The sequence below is a fragment of the Plectropomus leopardus genome, unplaced genomic scaffold, assembly GCF_008729295.1.
Source record: "Plectropomus leopardus isolate mb unplaced genomic scaffold, YSFRI_Pleo_2.0 unplaced_scaffold29238, whole genome shotgun sequence".
NCBI classification, from domain to species: domain Eukaryota; kingdom Metazoa; phylum Chordata; class Actinopteri; order Perciformes; family Serranidae; genus Plectropomus; species Plectropomus leopardus.
The window spans coordinates 4,297-11,046 of NW_024631866.1; the positions used below are offsets into that span (position 1 = coordinate 4,297).

Sequence of the window (6,750 nt, forward strand, 5' to 3'; positions counted from 1 at the left end):
GAAGGAGGTGGATTTCCTTATTTCTTTTTGTTAAGGCTACTGCAGGGACAGAGAGGGGAGCAGACGCCCTACAGTCCCAATTATAGATATCTTAGGACTGGGTAAGCACAGACCATTAAAGCTGAGCCAAAAACACACACTCCTTAAAAGAGCGGACAAGCCACCACTCAGCAGGAGATGTGTGTGTGTGTGTATGCACATGCTACAGCTCAAGCACCCCGCATTTCCTGTGTGCGTGTGCACAAGTGTGTGTACTCAATTATGCTGTAGAGAAATAAACTGGTTGGAGGGAGAGGAGGGAGTGAAGGAGACGAGGGGAGAGACTGCCGGAGGGAGACGTTAAATTGATCCCTGTCTTACAGTTTCGGAGTTATCTGGAAAAAAACGGGTGCATGTGTTTGTGTTAGAGGTGCACATGTGTGGAGAGGAGTGATTTTAAGCCCAGCACAGCAGGGGATCTGCCATTTCTCCAAACATACATCGGCACAATGGAGCAGAGCTGGTGTGAGCCTAATGGTTATAGACACAAACAATTAGAATCACAGACCACGCCAGCTTCAGCGTGTGTGAAATACACCTGTAATCCTGCTTTGCCTTGCTGCAAAGACATCCTCTGGCTGCATGAATTCTCAGAGCGGCAATGTGTGATTCATTTTTGATATAAATCAATTTGTTTTTCCAACAGATTTATGAGACTGTAAAATAGAAAAAAAGATTAGGAGCTTAGCTGGTTTACACCCATCGTAACCCCAGCAATACTGAAAACTGAGATTATGTGTTGACACCACATAAATACTGTAATGTAATCCCATATTCATAAGACTCTCGCCCATTTTTATGCTGCCACTCTCATCTGTGATTAGGGCTGAAATGATTAGTCAATTGATAGAAAAAATATTCTGCAGCATTTCTGATATTTTATTAATTGTTGTCTTTTTTGGCAAAAAAATTCACTGGTTCCAGCTGAGAAGATGTTAATCTTTGCTGCTGTCTTCAGTCTTTAATGATAGAAAATGAAATACCTTTGTACCACTTGTCAGAAAAAGTAAGCAGTTTGGAGGGTATGAGCAATTGTGGCAGACATTTTTCACTTTTTTCAGGTGTTTTATAGACCACACAATTAATCAATAAGCTAAGAAAATATCTGGCTAATGAATTCATGAGAGAAGTTCAGAGAAGCTTTGAGCTATGTCTCTCTGTGTCTGTGTGTGTGTGTGTGTGTGTGTGTGTGTGTGTGTGTGTGTGTGAGAGAGTGTTTTTGTTCATAAGGTTCAGAGAGTGTGTGCGTGTGTGTGTGTGTGTGTGTGTCTTCCTCTGTATTAGATAGAGGTAGAAGTATTATAAATGCTTTGAAGGAGATGAGCTGTCTGGTCAAACTATTTAAAGAAATCAAATCGCATACTCCCTCACACACAGATACACACACACACGCATGCACGCACGCACGCACGCACGCACGCACGCACGCACGCACGCACGCACGCACACACACACACACACACACACACACACACTCTCCACACTGAAGCAAGCAGACTGAGACAAAAATAAAAAGGCAGGTACAAAAATAGAGACACACAAAAAGGATGAGGCAGGCAGACAGAGACAAAGTGATGTTTAAGATATTTATAACACTCAGACTCACGTGAGAATTCACCTGACTCAAAGGACACACACGCTATCCGAACACATGCACACACTATCACATTCAACCACCCCCGCACACAAACTCTCAAATCTAACACTGGGGTCGTGTGGACGCAACTGTGCGACACAGATATGACCTTCGGGATAGAAGAGGATAGAGCACACACCTTCAGTGTAAGAGGCAAACGGCTCGGGCTCCAGAGAAAGGGTAGTGATGTCGGAGCACAGGACCTGGATGGGGCTCAACATCCTGGGGGAGGACTCCAGGGTGGAGAGGGGTGGACAGGATGGGCGGAGCTCTTCAGGCTATAGCCAGGAGCAGCCCTGCAAGAGGAGTAAGGATGGAGGGGAGGGAGGGAGGAGGGCAACAGGGAGGAGCAGAGGGTAAGGAGGGAAGGACCAGGGAGGGTGGATGGGGTTAAGGAAGGGACTGAGTTACTGCATCACCACATCTGGCCATGAGTACTCACCAGAGAAAAAAAAATACTGATGCTGTATTTATGATCACTCTGTGTCTGTACATCATGACGTGTTCACATGTTGGGTTTGGCTTGGAAGACATGCAGGATGGACAGAGATAGACAGCTCGTGGGACAGAGTCTTAATGTGTTTCAACTTTTGCAGGTGAGCGTTACAAGAAGCGTAGATAGAGCTCACATTTCCCTTGAGTCGACTGACAAAAGCCCCTCTTACACTGCCTGGTCAAGGCGGGACATGCCATGCTGTTATTCCGGCACGTGTTCTGTATAAAAAGGCATGAACACTGAATGGGGTGACAGTGTTGTTACGCCTTTAAGCCGGCATCAGCGGTAGTAACAGAGCCAAATCGCTGTCTGTGTAAAAAGTGTGAGCAGGCAGGGTGGGCCAGGTGTGATGTTTGGACGACGTGTTATGTGTGCGACCCACCACTGGGAGATTTAAAAAGCAGCTAGCAGCATTTAGCAGCTAACTAGAAAAAGAAAAACAACAACTGAAAACGTCCGCAAATTGAGAAGACACTGAGGTCCAGGAGCTCCTGACACTCGAAGCAGAGGACGAGATCAACCACCAGAAAGCACTGGTGTTAAATGAGTGTTAGTGACATGTTATGCAATTGATATTGTTTAAAAAAGCTGCCCGACGCTTGTGTAATGGGTAACACGAAACACTCACACTTTTATGTTACACGTATGCCTTTCACTGGGGCTGCATTATGCCAGTTTTTTTTAGGTTCTGTGTAAAAAACTTAAGCTGGCATAATCAAGAGTTTTTGTTGGGGACAGTATTGCAGGATCTCTGTGAAAAGGGGGTTATTGACTGACAATTAAAATAGGGCAGAGAGAGAGCTGGTGAAAGCTCAATATTAACATACAGGTATTCTGACTAATAATTATTTGATATTGATTAATCTTTCTATGAAATTTTCAAACATAATGACATCTGCTCAAACCCAAAGCAATTCTAATAACTGCTCAATTTATGTAATCAACAGTCAAAAAACCCCAAAGAAATGTTTGGTATTTTTGCTTTAAGAGTTCAGATACATTTATATTTACACACAATTTTGTTTTTTACTTAGCATCAGTGATACTTTTGTATGTGGTGCACCTTAGTAATCAGGGTTAGTGTGGTTGAATTATTTATTAAATGGAATCAATCATAAATAATTTACTTACAAAACTGTCAAAAATGTCAAAATACAGAATATTGATGCAATATATAATTGTCGTCATTATTTCCTCATCCTTCCTCCTTGAACCCTCTCCAGCTGGAGGTGAGGGTGTAGCAAAGGGAGATTTTGAGGAGGGCAAAGGAGTGAGAAGAAAGGAGTAAGAGTTGTAGGGAGGAGGGAAGGGGAGGGGGTTAAGGTAGAGGGAGGTTAAGCATCCCTCCCCTGTAGGAGTGAAAGGGCAGGGGAATCCCCACGGGAAGATCTACAGACACACTGATACGTATGCACGCACACACATATAAACACACACAAAACCCTTTCAGACAGACACACACATTCACAGACCTGACACACAAAAAGACACATAGTATGCACTTAAAGACACAGGTGTAAATGTGAATGCAAGACAAGGCAAAGGCAAAGGCAAGGCAAAAAAAGAAAGAAAGATGGAGACACACAAATGAAATACACCCAAGCATAAAATCACATTCAGTGCCTCGCTCAGTCTTTCTCTTTAACACACACACACACACACACACACACATACAGGGACACATTGTGTTTGAGCAGCCTTTAGAGCACTGTTGGATAATTGTTTGGCAGACGCGCCACTTCAGCACTGGGCAATGCTGCGAGTTGCATTAGAGGACCGATGGGGAAAGGGAGAGAGAGGGAGGCAGTGGGGGATGGAAATGGGGAAGAGGACGGGGGATGGGGTGAATATTGAGGAAAGGTGGAGGGGGTTGGAGTGGATGTAGAAGAGGAGGCAGGTAATGAATCATTTTGTTTATTTGTGACATAGAATTATCTGGTTTTGGTCATTAGGGGAATTGTGAGATTAATTTTTAGAGCACAGTTTGTACTCGTTCCTCTGCAACTATTTATTTCCAGGATGTCCATGTGTTGCACAGTCCTATCAGACAGACAGTGTTCAGTGGCGTGTCCACCTCGCTGCGTGCTCATCAGCAATTCATCCTGAATAATGTCTGTGTCTGCCTGAGAGTTGCAGGATAATTAATACTGCCATTATTGGTGGGTGGAGACAACCTGTCAATCATATTGGCCAAGCATGAAAAGCAGCATGTTTATCATCACGGACAGTTGCTATGGCAATAATGGATGGCTGGTGATGGACGTTAAGACTGATTTTCTGCCTCTAACTCATCAAAAATCCCTTTCTGAAATGGACAAAGACATGTATTGCTCATGGATATACTACACGTATAAAAGCGGATGGACTCGCACACATATAGAGACAAAACAAAGATGCACACAAACAGAGAGGTATGATTCAATCTCCTCAGCAATACAATGCGCTGAATGCACACACAAGCATTTACACAATCAACAGGCAGCACTACAGGTCTCCCCTGACAACAGTATGTGCTTCTGTGTGAAGGATATTTTATTACAGCACAGACACAGGAAGCATAATTCCTTTCTGTAGTGACACAAGAATCACAAATGAGCTCGCAACACGTTCGTGACCCCCAAATGATAATCCGCTGTTCTGGTTTAAGAGGTGTGGCGAACAATGAGCTGAGTGTAAGAAACGTATTGGGGACAGACAGACAGGCAGGAGGGCAGACAAGGAAGCTTGTGTGCAGGTGAGATTAGTGGTGTAATTGAGATTAGCAGAAGGGGGTTATCCAAGGTTATAATCCACCTGTTTTTATGAAACAAACCAAAAGAGGTCATTGGTTTGCTCTGCATTGTGTGCTGCTTAACTTTTTGAACATTCCCCTGCTTGAGAGGTGATACTCTATAATTAGACACAATGCATGTGTGTGACTCTCATAATGTGAGAGATGGCATGCAGTGCAATAAGTAAGAGAATGTGGTGGAAATTTCTGGCTTGTTTTTCTGGAAATGCCTGCTATTACAGGCAAACAAAATGACTCTCCCACACAGACATACATACAAACATTCGGACACAGGCCAGATCAATTCTTCCCTGCAGTGTGACAAAATATCTGTTACACAATGTAAGAAGAAGGTTACAAAAGCATAAATAAACAAAAACACAGAAATGAAAGGTGCAGGACACAAAAAATTGAACAGAGAAGGAGAGGAGGGAAAGAGTGAGGGGAAAACTTGCCAACTTGCCTAAGATGGCTTAATTTTGCAGACAGAGGAGTGTTTTGTTCCCTAGTTCTTGTTGCTCTGACTGCAACTCTATCTGAGCAACACAAAGCTTACAGAAGATTAAGAAGCTCTCCTGAGCTTGTTTTTGCATTGACACACTTTGTCACACACACACACACACACACACACACAAACACACACTCGCTCTCTCTCTCTCCAGAAGTCCAACACATAGAAGCACACTCACACTGGGGCACACTGAAACACACACTTTGTGACATTTAGGCTCATGCAGCTTCCTCTGTCATGGTCTTACCTTCAGTCACATAGTTGTGGTCAGGGAGGAAGCCGCGGTGGTTGAGCGTCGGGGTGGCGTCAGTGTCTTCGCCCATCAGCGGGGCTGGGGGAAGCGCCCGTCTCGGTGGGGCAGCGTGGTGGTGGCAGATCGGTGGTGGAGGGGGTTGTGGGGATGCCAGCCAGCACAGCGCCCATACTGTTGCCCGCAGACGCCTCCTCAGCACAAGGGCGCAGAGCCGAGCATCCTATCCATAAATGAGGAGGCAGTGGGCCTGTCCCAAAGGAGGGATGGGTGCGTGTAAGAGTCCACACAACTGCTTCTGTGAGCCAGATGCAAACCTGCAGGGGGAGAATTATTTGAAAACATTTCAAAAACTACCACAGTTGAGTTTGATTTGTGCCTCAGAAGAGTAAACAGCACTTGTGAGGCAAGAAAAATCCAGCGCACCCCGTAGCCACTCTGCAGCAGCTGAGTCCAGGTGTGGCCAGACCATTTGTACTCTCACGAAACACACACAACATACACAGCCCTGTGCTCGCAGAAATGGGTAAAGTCCTGACTTGTTAATGGATGCTCTAAAAGAAGAGACGAGATGAAGAGGAAGAGGAGGAGTAGGAGGAGAGTGGGGGGAGGGGAGAGAGGGATGAGCAGAGCCCCTAGTCGGTGTATCTGCAGTGCTGCTGCTTCTGCAGTAAACTCACACTCATGGACACACATATACACACACATACAGTGGGATAAACAATTACTCACCTACACACTCAGCAGCTTGTGGGTCAGGTTCTCCTCAGTGGATCCTCCATGAATAACGTCTCTCTCCTCCTCAGCGGGTAACTGTCTCTCTGGTTTCTCGGCTGTTCCAGTACGAGGAGGAAAATCCTACTGGCCCTGCGTTCTGCTGCAGTCTGCGCTCTTGCGTATGTATGAAAGGCAGAGTGAGAGGTAGAGAGAGGGGGAGGGAGAGAGAGAGAGAGGATCCGTCCTGCTGCGCTGGTACGTGTGTGATGCATCGGAGCAGGTCCCGCCCACTCCTCATTGCAAGCCAATCATCACAGAGCTGATATCTGCC

The 6,750-nt window shown here is 45.4% G+C and overlaps 1 long non-coding RNA gene across 1 annotated transcript; it reads right to left on the reverse strand.

Moving 5' to 3' along the window:
• Positions 1-1,848: 1,848 nt before the first annotated feature.
• On the reverse strand, positions 1,849-6,599 carry LOC121938353. Its single transcript, XR_006105268.1, has 3 exons — positions 6,435-6,599; positions 5,700-6,019; positions 1,849-1,971 (listed from the first exon to the last, which is right to left on the reverse strand). It is a non-coding gene; the product is annotated as an uncharacterized LOC121938353 (long non-coding RNA).
• Positions 6,600-6,750: the final 151 nt, after the last annotated feature.